Below are 15,524 nucleotides of genomic sequence, written 5' to 3' on the forward strand. Positions count from 1 at the left end.
TCTCTTTTATAATATTTCCCATCGTTTCCAAAGCTATTAATGTTGCTGTGTAAAGCATCTAGTGCAGCGTTATCTCGCATTTGTCTCCGTCAGAGATATGAATTTCGTTACAGAAAGTAGAAGATAATAGGACATAGCCAGTTCCCATATTTTTCTTGCATACACGCGAATACATATATTACAATTTTATCATATCAGCCAGGAGATAAACTCAACAATAGTATGCTCATATTTCATTAGCATTTTCTTACAAAAAAACAGAAATTGTACAGCCACTCGTTATTTAATCCCTTACATAAATGTTTGCATTGTCCTTAGTCAGATAAGCTGCAATAAATTTAGTTTTGGCAACAAGCTCGACTTTGCTGGGATTATCATTTTGGTACTTCTGTAAAGTTCCTCTAGTCCAGAGTCTTCATATCATTCTTTGTTTCTGTAACCTTAAAAGTGTTATATCATGACATTGATGGCACATTGTTAGGATATGCCATCAATGCTGATCGGTTCGCATTGACTACAATGGGCCAAACATGTTGCTTTTGGAGAAAGCCAAGCAAAACCATCAAGAGAGGAAGCAGTACTGAATTTTCCGGTCCTGCTCCTACTTCATTCTAGTAAACAGCAATGGTAATTCCCTGGGTTAAATGCCATCAATGCTTGTGCCAAAACAACCCCTTTAATGGGGTACTCAGAACTTTGACATTGATGGTTTATCCTTAGTATAGGATAATTGGCATAATGTAGGGGATGGGCTGCAGTACAGTGTATAGCTGGTCATAAGGAAGAGCCACTGTGCTTATGTTCACAAGACTGTAACACAGGCTCTAGGTTCACGTCTGACTATGGACAACATCTGCATGGAGGTTGTATGTCCGCATTGTGTTTTTTCACTTGAGCACAGAGCTCAGTCATTAATACTGCTGCCTTGTAGCTCTTGAGTTGTAGTTTCAGATCTGACCAAAGATGTTTGTATTGTCTTCTCTTTTTATTTTTATTCTTCTTGCTCTTCTATTTCGCTGGCAATGAAACAATAAGCATGGTGGCTCAGATATTACATTATTATCACCGCCTTCTTGCACCCAGCTTGCTGGGGGGTAATAAATAAGGTACCTGAAAGCGCTGCGGAATAAGTTGGCGCTATACAAATAACAAGTCCCCTTGCCCCTCCTTCTTATCTATCCTTGTAAATACTATAAGTAGTATATGTAGCTTTTGTCTGTCAGTGTCTTCAAGGTTCATACCACTAGGACTGATCCCGGGAACACTTGATACTTCATGATCTGATAAGTAGGCGTAAAGCTACATAATCTGTCCTCCATTTTGTAAGATGTTCTACTTCTTAGCATTGCAAAAATCATTACATTATTGAGTTTCCTGTGCAGCTAGAACTGACATCTTGCTCTGCACCGACATCCCGCAGAGGACATTCTGCTTTCATCTACAACCTTCTGCTTCCTTTATACCATTATTTTGATGAAATGCTTTTTCGCAAATTAGATTGTACATTATCACAATTAATTAACGCTTTATATCTTCCAATTTAAACAGTGTATCCAAGCAGCGAGCTAGAAAGTGATACTGAGACTGTACATTGTATGGACTCACAAAGACGATGACAGTAGCTAATAAGGTTCTCTGATTACATTAATTGACTCTGTGATTTCTTCTCATCCTACCATACAGATGACAGATCAATATTGCTTTCTCTTGAATGGTGTTATGAACATGCACAGAAAAACACCGGGTTCATATAGACCCCTTTAAAAGGGGGAGTCATACACACTTTTGCATACAAAATAATATAGGTACCGATTCCCTATAAATGATGTAATACAGATGTTGCGTCCTCCTTGTCTCTTTCTTCAAAAAATGTATGCATGTTCTTGGGTGGAAGAGGTATGGTATTGTCATCATGTCTCTCCCTATATACACTACCGTTCAAAAGTTTGGGGTCACATTGAAATGTCCTTATTTTTGAAGGAAAAGCACTGTACTTTTCAATGAAGATTACTTTAAACTAGTCCTAACTTTAAACAAATGCACTCTATACATTGCTAATGTGGTAAATGACTATTCTAGCTGCAAATGCCTGGTTTTTTGTGCAATATCTACAAAGGTGAATAGAGGCCCATTTCCAGCAACTATCACTCCAGTGTTCTAATGGTACAATGTGTTTGCTCATTGGCTCAGAAGGCTAATTGATGATTAGAAAACCCTTGTGCAATCATGTTCACACATCTGAAAACAGTCTAGCTCGTTACAGAAGCTACAAAACTGACCTTCCTGTGAGCAGATTGAGTTTCTGGAGCATCACATTTGTGGGGTCAATTAAACGCTCAAAATGGCCAGAAAAAGAGAACTTTCATCTGAAACTCGACAGTCTATTCTTGTTCTTAGAAATGAAGGCTATTCCATGCGAGAAATTGCTAAGAAATTGAAGATTTCCTACAACGGTGTGTACTACTCCCTTCAGAGGACAGCACAAACAGGCTCTAACCAGAGTAGAAAAAGAAGTGGGAGGCCGCGTTGCACAACTAAGCAAGAAGATAAGCACATTAGAGTCTCTAGTTTGAGAAACAGACGCCTCACAGGTACCCAACTGGCATCTTCATTAAATAGTACCCGCAAAACACCAGTGTCAACATCTACAGTGAAGAGGCGGCTGCGGGATTTTGGGCTTCAGGGCAGAGTGGCAAAGAAAAAGCCATATCTGAGACTGGCCAATAAAAGAAAAAGATTAAGATGGGCAAAAGAACACAGACATTGGACAGAGGAAGACTGGAAAAAAGTGTTGTGGACGGATGAATCCAAGTTTGAGGTGTTTGGATCACAAAGAAAAACGTTTGTGAGACGCAGAACAAATGAAAAGATGCTGGAAGAATGCCTGACGCCATCTGTTAAGCATGGTGGAGGTAATGTGATGGTCTGGGGTTGCTTTGGTGCTGGTAAGGTGGGAGATTTGTACAGGGTAAAAGGGATTCTGAATAAGGAAGGCTATCACTCCATTTTGCAACGCCATGCCATACCCAGTGGACAGCGCTTGATTGGAACCAATTTCATCCTACAACAGGACAATGACCCTAAACACACCTCCAAATTGTGCAAGAACTATTTACAGCAGAAGCAGGCAGTTGGTATTCTATCGGTAATGGAGTGGCCAGCGCAGTCACCAGATCTGAACCCCATTGAGCTGTTGTGGGAGCAGCTTGACCGTATGGTACGCCAGAAGTGCCCATCCAACCAATCCAACTTGTGGGAGATGCTTCTAGAAGCGTAGGGTGCAATTTCACAAGCCTACCTCAACAAATTAACAGCTAGAATGTCAAAGGTGTGCAATGCTGTAATTGCTGCAAAAGGAGGATTCTTTGACGAAAGCAAAGTTTGATGTAAAAACAATGTTATTTCAAATACAAATCATTATTTCTAACCTTGTCAATGTCTTGACTCTATTTTCTATTCATTTCACAACGCATGGTGGTGAATAAGTGTGACTTTTCATGGAAAACATAAAATTGTTTGGGTGACCCCAAACTTTTGAACGGTAGTGTATATACTGTAATATAGGCACAGATAGCACTGCCACCCCTACATGTATGCAAATGATGTTGGCATAAATAGTACTGCTATCCCTTTCGCTCCCTGTAAACTACGTGGGAAGTCGTAATTCATCCCTTCTTTTCACTCACTCAGCACCTAGCAACAAAATCAGAAATATATCAGAAAGTAAGTAGATTATAATAATTAAGAAAAGGGGACTGCATATAACATGGATCTTTTGTTTGTAGAGTGGAAGTTCAAGTTCTTTTTAAATCTTCATATTTTGTTAAAGCTGCAGGTGACCCAGAAGAAGGTAAAATTCAACCTTGCCATATATTCCAAGATGGCAAACTAGAACAGCCAGACCAGGAGATGCATTAAAAACTTAACTCTACTTGGCCATGATGAAATCGAAAGGCAATCCCACAGAACAAATGCTCATGTGTTCTGAATGCTAAAGTTAAGTTCATTATTTGAACCCATTTCTACATGTATATCACATTTAACCAATCAAAAGAGAGGGATGTGTGCGGTATGAGTCAAGAAATCAGGTAAACTAATAAGGAATGAAAAACTGTAACATTTGATCATAAACAAGGTGAAGCATTCATGTGATATTTGAACACATCTCCTGGTCCAGTTGTGTTGGATTGCCATTATTTTGGGGTTGGAGTAACATGTGGTTGGAGTGGAGAGCTTATCTGTGCACTTAGATGAGAAGGCATTAAGATTGCTGTGCAGGTTTCTTCTATTACACAACTTAAATTCAACCTTCCATGGGGAATAAGGAAATCCTAAATCTTCTAATCTGCAGCATAAAGAATCAGTATAACCTGTAATATTCTGATAGCTAAAAACTCTAGAACTGTGGAATGATGACTGGAAAACGCTGCATCTGACTACCCAGTCAAGGTAATTACTGCTGTCCTCTCTAGAAGTTGCTTGTTGATCCATGTAATTTAAATGAATCAGTCATAGTAACACAGTATGTTAGGTCGAAAAAAAGACTCAGCCTATTCCCTCCCCGAACCTCCCCAATGTTAAGCCAGAGGAAGGAAAAAAAAAACTGCAGTAGAAGCGAATTTCCCCCATTTAAGGGAAAAACAATCCCTTCCTGATTTTAGTCTGGCAATCAGAATAATCCCTGGATCAACAACCCTTCTGAATTAATTAGTGACTATAACATGTAATATTGTAACACTCAAGAAGGGCACCAGGCACCTCTTAAACTTATTTCCTGTGGCAGAGAGTTCCATAGTCGCACTATACTATTCATCTTTTCTTATTCTTTATCATTAGTCACCTTGGAAATGATTATTCAAACCCGACACCAGTTGCAGCATGTCAAGCGCATCATTGCTCACTTTTTGTAACATTTGCTGAAATCTGTGCAGTTTAATGGAATCATTGAAATTATTCTCTGCTTTACATAATGACAACTTCAAAAACTAGAAAATGACAATACAGATAAATATATAAAATGTTAAGTTATAGTAATGGTCAAGATATATGGATTTCAGAAAGGCACATTTTAATGAACTCAGAAAGAGGGTAGGAAGGACCCAATGGCTGGATGTTCTTAAGAACAGAAATGTCCAAGAAGGTTGAGAAATATTGCGAAAGGAGATTCTCAAAGTACAATAGTTAACAATCCCTAGAAGAAGGAATAATGGAAAGCATTTAAAAAGACCAGGATGGATGAACACAGAACTTAAATGCATTCTAAAAAGGAAGAAAAATATGTTTATCAAATGGAAAGTGGAGGAAATAACTAAAGAAGAATATATAACAGTCTACTGAAACTGCAGGGCAAGTGTCAGAAAAGCTAAAGCTAATAATGAATTCAGGCTTGCAACAGAGGCCAAAAGCAATAAAAAAGGATTTGGGGGGTATGTCAAAAGCAAAATAAAAGTCAAAGATGCTATAGGATGTTTACAGGATGAAATGGTGAATTGGTTAAAAATGATGTTGAGAAGGTCGAACTCTTAAATTCCTATTTTGTATCTGTTTTCTCTCAGAAAGTAGATGGAACATCAACTGATCTTCCCTGTGGTATTGGGAGAATAAAAGAATGCAGGCTATCTGTAAACAGAGAGATGGTGAGGGAACTTAAATCAATTCAAGTCTCCAGGTCCAGATGGATCACACCATAATATACTGAGTAAGCAGCAGAGGTAATTGCTGAACCACTCGTCGTAATTTTTGACATTTCCTGGAGATCAGGAGAAGTCCCAGTAGATTGGAGAAGGGCAAATGTTATCCCCATCTTTAAAAAAGAGAAGAAGGTGGATCCAGGAAACTACAGGCCTGTGAGCCTGACTTCTATATCGGGAAAGATATTTGAACAAATTATTAAACTGCATGTATGCAAGTACTTGGATGAAAATGTGGTAATTAACCAAAGCCAGTTCTAGTTGTAACAAACAAGTCTAAACAGACAAATCTAATTTCCTTCTATGACAGAATCACCGACTGGGTTGATCAGGGAAATTACTTTCGTAACGCATTTGACAAAGTATCTCCTATCATCCGTATTGAAAAGGTGGATTCACAACTATCGGTAGCTGATTGATTATACTCAAAGAATGGTCATAAATGGCTATACATCCAACTAGAAGAATGCCTAAAGTGGGATACCACATGGCTTTGTCCTAGGCCCAATATTGTTCAACTTTTTTTATAAATAATCTAGAGCAGTGGTTCCCAAAGTGATCTATATGGATCCCCAGGGGTCAATTTTGGTTTGCTGGGGGTCCATGTCAACAAGAAAAAAATGTGGGGGTGCACAAGATGTAAATAGGGGTCCACGTGAGCGGACTCCATTTAGGCAGGTCATCAACATTTAGGTGTTCAATAAATGACATAATGCACCTTACACAGATTGTGTACATAATACTTATAACAGACATAGAAATTACTTACCTCTTCGACATTTCATAAAATTGTTTATGTACAGTTCGCACAAAACTTCTAGGGCTCTCGTGATAGACAAAACAGACCTGTGCAGCAGCTAATTTACCTGTAAAGTTTTTACTGTGCATCGTTTGCACGGGATCCGCCACAGCCCAAGAAGCTTTGTGCAAATTATACCTATCTGCTTTGTGGTATGCTTTGTTCATGTGCACGTTTTTACAAGTTTCCATAGCGGCAGCAACGCTTCGCGTGTACCTGCTGCTTATCCTACATTATGGACCATCGCAAGATAGGTTTTGATAGCTTTTCCATCTTCATATCTTGTGGAAAGCGGTTTTAGCGCAGTCGCCAATCTTCTTAGGACAAAAAGAAATCAACTTCAAATCACTGGAGGAGGAGATTTGAGACTATACCGGAATCCAAATCTGTAATCGGAAGCCAAATCTTGAACAATTGCTATCAGCGCATCCGGCTCATCCCTCCCATTAACAGCATTATTTGTGGACTCATTTTATGTAAGAATTTTACTAGATTCTGATTGTTTCGTCCCAAATCCAAATAATTACTGGCCTTTTGTGTCTTTTCAATAAAGATCTGAATACAAATTGTATATGTTTTTTTTTACAATTGTCCACTCTAAGTGAGCAGCGCTGTGTCGGCTGTGAAAAACCCATCTGACTTTAAGAAGTTAAGGAAAATACAATATTAGGCCGGCTCTACACGGGCAGATTTGCATTGCAGAATCCGGAGCGGGGGCGTCCGCCTCCAGATATCGCAGCAAATACCACCCATAGCATGCTATTGAAAAATGCTTATTCCTGCACAGGAGCGGAAATCAATTTGATTTTCCATTCAAGAGGAAATATTGCAGCATGTTCTATTTTTAAGTGGATTCCGAGTCGCAACATGGGGGACCTGTTGAGATGCCCTGGACATTACCCTTTAAGGACTAATTACATATTCCTGAGTTCAGTTTTATAGTAGCTATATTCTTGTACATAGGAAACAGTATTATAGTTGAAGCCCCTATATCAGTGTTGGCGAACCTTTTAGAGACCGAGTGCCCAAACTACAACCCAAAACCCACTTATTTACTGCAAAGTGCCAACACGTCAGGGGGCGGGGCTTATCACGACGTATGGTTTTACCCACGTCGTTCTAAAAAGGACAGGACCGCATCAAAATAGAAAGGGTGCAGATTTTGACTGCTTTTTGGATGCGGAAATACTACAAAATGTCCTCAGCAGAAATTTTTGTAGAAAATTGTGCAGCATTCCTGCATCCAAAAAGCAGTCAAAATCTGCATGCTGTCTGCTTTGAAAAAGCCCTGTCCTTTTCCACCACATGTAAACATACCCCAGTTGTAATAGTGATCCCTCCAGCGATAATAGTGACCCCCCCCCAGCAATAATAGTGACATGCCACAGCAGCCCTCAGTATAATAGTGACCCCCCAGCGGCCCCCCAGCAGTAATAATAGTGACACCCCCCAGAGCGGCACCCTAGCAGTAATATTAGTGACATCCCCCCGAGTGGCACCCCAGCAGTAATAATAGTGACACCCCCCAGAGCGGCACCCCAGCAGTAATAATAGTGACACCCCCCAGAGCGGCCCCCCAGCAGTAATAATAGTGACCCCCGCCCCCAGTGGCCCAACAGCAGTAATAATATTGACACCCCCCAGCGGTCCCCCAGCAGTAATAATAATGACACCCCCCCAGCAGCCCCCCAGCAGTAATAATAGTGCACCCCACAGAGCGGCCCCCAAGCAGTAATAATGCACCCCCCCACTGGTCCCCCCAGCAGTAATAATGCACCCCCCACCCCCATCGTTCCCCCAGCAGTAATAATGCACCCCCCCCCCGACCACCTCCAGCGGTCCCCCAGCAGTAATAATGCCCCCCCTCCCCCAAGACCCACATACTTACCCTTCCTCCTCGTGGAAGCGCCACTCCTCTTTTGTCTGATCGCTGGTGCACACTGACATCAGTGTGCTGCTGGATGCCTCCTCCCCCTGTTCTCACGGAACCAAGTAGGAGACGACGAGGGGGGAGGATGTCACAGTGTGTGCCGGGATCAGCGCAGATAGCAGTGCTGATGGCAGCGCGCTGATGAGTGAATGCCTGCAGGGGAGCCGCGGCCCCTGTAGACATTCACTGATGTGATGAGCGGCTGATACTGACGCGTGCCAGCAGGGAGTGCTCTGCATGCCGCCTCTGGCACGCGTGCCATAGGTTTGCCACCACTGCCCTATATGATTCTTCTATGTGCTTTACTCACTGCCAGTTATTAGGTGTGTGACTTTAACCTTGATTTCTCTTTCATCCTGACCAGCAGCACAATAGTAGGTATTTCTGCCCATGTGGACTAGTAGAACCAATGGAAAGTTAAGCTCTCCCCAACACTATATATGGCTGAACTAAACCCTCCCACCTTGTGTTTTTATCAATCCGCTGGACAGTGTAGGATAGTTAAAGGGGTTGTCCCGCGAAACAAAGTTGGGGTATACACTTCTGTATGGCCATATTAATGCACTTTGTAATATACATCGTGCATTAATTATGAGCCATACAGAAGTTATTCACTTACCTGTTCCGTTGCTGGCGTCCTCGTCTCCATGGTGCCGTCTAATTTTCAGCGTCTAATCGCCCGATTAGACGTGCTTGCGCAGTCCAGTCTTCTCCGTGTTGAATGGGGCTGCTCGTGCTGGAGAGCTGCTCCTCGTAGCTCCGCCCCGTCACGTGTGCCGATTCCAGCCAATCAGGAGGCTGGAATCGGCAATGGACCGCACAGAAGACCTGCGGTCCACCGAGGGTGAAGATCCCGGCGGCCATCTTCGCAAGGTAAGTAAGAAGTCACCGGAGCGCGGGGATTCGGGTAAGTACGATCCGTTTTTTTTTTCAACACATGCATCGGGTTTGTCTCGCGCCGAACGGGGGGGCTATTGAAAAAAAAAAAAAACCGTTTCGGCGCGGGACAACCCCTTTAATGTCTACCTTTTCTATTTCTACTACTCCCTTTCTCTCCTGCATAGGACAAGTTTCACTGTATGCAACGCTTCAGTTCCCTGCAAAGATCTGAAGAGGATTTTCAGATTAATGATGAAGTTTCTACTTCTGAGAAAGTTGAAGTACAGGGAAAGATCTGTGTCCCTGAGAAAAAAACCAAAGTACTTAGGTCCATGTGCTTACAGCTATGCTTAAACAAATAAAAGTCTCTAGTTTGGCACACCGTGACCAGTGGTTGCTACCCGTCAGTCGGGCAGGGTAATCATGGATTCTTGAGAGGTTACCATTACAGTTGCTCATCATGATCAGGCCGATTTTTATCGGATCAGGTCAGTTGTGGGAAAATCGATTTTACCATAACGCATGCTGAACCAGGGCAGAATGCAGTCAATCAGGAGACAGGGCACCTTGATGATTTCAGCTAATGTGTCCTCCATGTTGCATATGGGCAGCACTTTAATTGAATTCATATGTATCACATGATGCAGAAAATGCTCTACAGCATTGGGGATATTGGAGCTGCTGAAAGTGTATATATACCAACAGACAGGAAACTGCTCTGTAGTGTGGGGCACATAGTCTGCTGAGTACATATTGCAGCTTCTGAAACCACATACACCAACAAACAGACAAAATGTTCTGTATTGTGTATCTGGTATCAGATACTTTTCAAAGTTCCGAGTCTGCCCTATTAGATGGTTACTTATGTTACGTACCTACATGTGGGTTAAAAAAAACACAAAAAACGGAAATGTGATGAAAGCAAAGGGTATTGGGTGTCGATAGTTGTGGTGGTAGAGGATGGTCCAAGTTGCCACCTCAAGTGGCTCCCACTGAAGCAATGGCTCCTTGTCTTGCACAAAGCAAAAAATGGTTTTAGCTGTGCTTTACATCCACAGCATGCAGAACAGGTCAAGTAGTGCATGTCACAACATGCGTCAACTACTGCCACCTTCTCTACCCCCCAGTTCCAAGCACAGAGCAGTCAGTCTGCACCAGTTAGCATCCAACCTCTACTTCACACCATGCCAAATCCTCTGCACCCTCCGAAACAGTTCACAAGTGTCACGGCTTGTCAGTCACGACAGTGTCGTGGCATGATGGCCTAGACGCAGGCCAAGACCTGTCACGTGGTTAGGCAAAGGGTTAATGCACTATGTGCAGAGACTGCTGGTCACTGTCTCGAGATGCATGGTGCATGCTGACTATTAGTTATTCCTGGGAGATGGTTGGGGGTGTGGTTCTCTAATTGCTCTGCCAGTCCTCAGGTATGGAGAGCTTTATAACCTCACCCCTTCCTTTGCTCACCGCAGCTTATTCAGTTCCCTAGAGGAACGGTTGGAGTCTGGTTTTCCTCTAGGCTGGGTGAATTGCTTTGTATACAGATAAGTGCTGTTTGCTATCAGTTATATTTTGGTTTCCCTTAATGTTGTTGCTTGGTGGTGTCGATTCATCTCTCCATGGCTTCCTATAGGGACAATCAGAGCCCAGGAAGAAGTAGTGGGGCCGCCTCTATCGAGGCAATTACTCCGCTTTAGACAGGGACCCGTCACCTCCCTGCTAGGTCAGGGCCAGGCTTCCTTCCCCCATGGAGTGGTGCTACTGATCTGCATAGTGTGGTGTTTTCCTATTTTCCCACAGAGTGTACATTATCCTGTGCCCATGCTGAGCATGGGGCTCTTGTGCCGCACGGGCTTTACACACTGGCTTTCAGTTTTATTGTGTGGCATGCACTGTTCTACAGTGCATAGTGTTACAACTGCAGTAATGTGAGCGTCACCCTGCATCCGTTGCTCTTTCTATACATCTGTGTGCTGTTCCAGCGGCTGACAGGTTACTTCCAAAGCTAACTATAGTCTTCTTCCACACTTTGGCCATTAACAGGGTAAATGTGGTCAGGAGTACTGTTGCTCGTCTTGATAAAGTCAGCCTGATTTTTGCCAAATCGAGTAAGTCTGACCCAATTTTTGACCCACTACCAAATCGGGTAAGTCTGACCCAATAACAAAAAATCGAATTTCCCATAATGCCTGTGATAGAGGTCAGGGTGCCTTGCTGATGTCACCAAATGTGTCCTCCCATTTTGCAGATGGCTGGCAGTTTTATTGGACGCCTGCATCACATGACCTAGCCATATATAACATAGGCCCAGTGTAACCAGCAGCTGTTTTAAAGTTGAACACATGACAGAATAGATGCATCACGTTTATATGCCTTTATAAGACTTGGTCTGTTGATAGGGACTGATATTCTATAGAGAATATATTGCTGCTGGTGTGAAAGCTTGTATACTGTGGTTATATTGGAGGGAATAGAGGAAGAAGCTGCATCATATATGCATGCCTATATAACATGTGGTCCATTTTTAATAGGAACAGATATTCTACAGAGCAGTGATGGTAAATCTTTTAGAGACCAAGTGGCCAAATTGCAACCCTAAACCCACTTATTTTTTTGCAAAGTGCCAACACATCAGGGGGCAGGGCTTAACGTGACATATAATTTTTACCTCCGTCGTTCTTAAAAGGACAGGACTGCTTCAAAATTGACCAGGTGCACCACTAATTTTGCCTGCACCAGTGTCTTGGTGGTTGATGTACAGAGTTTGAACTGTTAATTGTCATTTTGAGTAAACATGCTAAACCGACCGTTCCCAGTTCTACTCTGAAAACGTTATCCCTGTGTGTGGACTCTTTATGAAGAACTTCTGGATTCACTGCAGAGGGCAGAACGATGGCATCATTACTGACAAAAGGACCTTGAAGTAAACCACTACTTGGGTTATCCCGAGAAACGACCCCAGCAGTAACTTGGATGGGTCCTGTGCTACACCCAGGTGAGGAGATGGTAGAGCCCGTGACAAGGCCACGATCTACCCCGCTATCTCCTTGGCTGTGGGCTTGCTCCTCGGACGCTGTACCACCACCTCTTCTTCCTCCTAGTCACAGATACACAGAAGTCAGTCTGCACCAGTCAGCCATGATTATTCCCCCTCTACTAAACCCCTTGCTAAATCCCCTGCACTCTCCTTAGCAGTCCACATGGATCAGTCCAAGGTGCTGTTTAATCATTCAGTGTCATGGATGTCAACCGGGTAGTCTAAACAACTAACCAAGCCATTGAGTTCACTGATGCCTGACCTTTTTTTTTTCCTCCGAAAAGGAAGACAAGGGTGGGTGCGTGTGGTCAGCCCTTTACAGGCAATGTGCACTCAGGGCGATGTGGAAATAGAGTGCCAGCTCACGATGTTCACTGTGACATAGGATGATACAGAGGAAGAGAACGTGGAAGAGAATGAAGTATTCGATTTAACATGGAGAAGCAGATGAAGTTTTCATAACTCTTGGGGGGTGGGGGAAGGGAACATTGTGGATCAGCACCCTGCCAAGGCAGTGAGTAGGGTGTCGCAGAAAAACAGGTGCCATCACCCTCAGGTACTACTTGTTGCAGCATCAGGCCCACAGCTAGGTCTGCTCATAGGACTTGTGCAGCCTTTGCATTTTTTTAAACCGCACATGATGACAAGAGTGGTTATCTGTAAGATCTGTGGGTAAGCATTCGAAGCTCAGCAAAGACGTAAACAACCTCAACACAATGTGTATGAAAAGTTAAATGTATTTCTATGATCCACTGCCCTGGAGAGCTCACCTGGTCTAGAGGGCAAAGAGTCAGCCCCTTCCACTGTTGTAGCTGCTTTTTCCTCCATCTCCCTCCCTGTTCATGCAGTAGCCTCTGAGCACAGACGGGCAGTAGCATACCTACTTTATGCCTCTCTTCCGCAATTGACGATCAGGCTGCAAGCTTCAAAGCCAGAAGTGGAAAGTAGAAGTTGAGCTGCCACCACCACCACCACCACCGCCTTCACCAACATTGACATCTGCCCTTTATTAGAGCGTGCCCCAGGTTAGTAGCCAGCCCTCTATCCTCCAGCAATGGGAACGTGAAAAGAAATACCATCCCAACCATTCCCAAGAACAGAACCTGAATGCAAGCATTGCACAGCTGTTTGCAATGGAAATGTTGCCCTTCAGGCTAGTGGACACAGAGTCCTTCCGCAACATGGTGCTCTGTGCTAACTCACAGTACCAGATGTTCATCTGCCATTTCTTTGCCCAAAAAGCGATCCCTGCCCTCTACTGCCAGGTGAGTGATAACGTGTGCCTAGTGTTGAAGAATGGTGTTGGTGGAAGCGTGCACCTGACTATGGACACGTGGTTCAGCAAGCATGGCCAGGGGCGTTACATATCTTTAACAGCATACAGGGGCAATGTCCTGCAGGTGGGGCATGAAGCTAAAAGTAGTGGTCCATGTTTCATCATATTGCAAGAGTTGTGGGACATTCATCCTTGTTTGTCCCCTCCTCATCCCCCTCCTCCTCCTGTTCTTCCTCCATCTCTTCATAGCACCTTTCATCTTTCTTTTTTACGCTTTTTGCCGTGCAGGATAAAAAGTGTGTTCAATTTATTATACGTGTCATTATGGACATGACGATATCAAATATTTGGGATTTTTTTTAATGCTAATATGAGAAATCCCGAAAAAAGGGTGTGCTTTTTTATGGGAGATCACCTCCCATAAATACTCCATTCAGTTCATGTTGGGTGAATGAACAGGCCACACTATTCATAGGAACTATCTAGCATGCTCTACGAACCAATTCTGGGCAATTTGGGCCTAACAGCACAGTGCATTATCCAGGTGGAATAAACCATCATTGTGAAGCCCATGAAGGGCTAAAAGTGATCACCAAGCAGTGAAACATAGTGGGTATCGGTCAATGACTTGTTTAGGTGGACCAATGGACCCTGTTCCATGACTTTTAGCATGCCAGTTTATAGTAGTTATATTCTTGTACATAGGGGGCAGTATTATGGTTGTTAGGACCAGTCTCCTGATCCTGTTTCTTCCAGCAGTCACAGGGTTACAGTGTCCAGCTCCTCCATCAGACTAGCAACGATTTATAATCAAGCTCCTATGTAAACCCTGCAGTTTACATCCTCAGTGCCAGCTATTGATGTCACTTCCTGTGATTGCTTGCAAGCTCCTGTCTCAGTCTGTGTCTGAATGCAGTTCGTTCTGCACCTAACTAGTGCACTGTCTCTTAGTGTTTTTACCAGATTCTGTGTGCCTACTTCTGGGTTCTGTCTGTCTATAACTTATATATGTTATCACTGCTCAGGTCTGCTTCTGGTTCCACTTTATGTTTGCTCCTGCATAGCTGCGTGCTTGATGCAAAGACCCGGGATTCCCCCATCACCAGGTATTATAGTAGTTATATTCTTGTACATAGGGGGTAGTATTATAGCAGTTATATTCTTGTACATAGGGGGCAGTATTCTAGTAGTTATATTCTTGTACATAGGAGCAGCATTATAGTAGTTATATTATTGTACATAGGGGCCAGTAATATCGTAGTTATATTCTTGTACATAGGGGCCAGGATTATCGTAGTTATATTCTTGTATATAGGAGTAGTATTATAGTAGTTACATTCTTGAACATAGGGGGCAGTATTATAGTAGTTATATTCTTGTACATAGAGGGCAGTATTACAGTAGTTATATTGTTGTACATAGGGGGGCAGTATTATAGTAGTTATATTGTTGTACATAGGAGGCAGTATGATAATAGTTATCTTCTTGTACATAGTGGACAGTATTAGAGTAGTTATATTCTTGTACATAGGGGGCAGTATTATAGTAGTTATATTATTGTACATAGGGGCAGTATTATAGTAGTTATATTCTTGTACATAGGAGGGCAGTATTACAGTAGTTATATTGTTGTACATAGGGGGGCAGTATTATAGTAGTTATATTGTTGTACATAGGAAGCAGTATTATAGTTGTTATATTCTTGTACATAGAGGGCAGTATTATAGTAGTTATATTCTTGTACATAGGGGGGCAGTATTATAGAAGTTATATTATTGTACATAGGGGCAGTATTATAGTAGTTATATTATTGTACATAGGGGCAGTATTATAGTAGTTATATTATTGTACATAGGGGCCAGTATTATCGTAGTTATATTCTTGTACATAGGAGCAGTATTATAGTAGTTATA

The sequence above is a fragment of the Eleutherodactylus coqui genome, chromosome 6 (assembly GCF_035609145.1).
Source record: "Eleutherodactylus coqui strain aEleCoq1 chromosome 6, aEleCoq1.hap1, whole genome shotgun sequence".
NCBI classification, from domain to species: domain Eukaryota; kingdom Metazoa; phylum Chordata; class Amphibia; order Anura; family Eleutherodactylidae; genus Eleutherodactylus; species Eleutherodactylus coqui.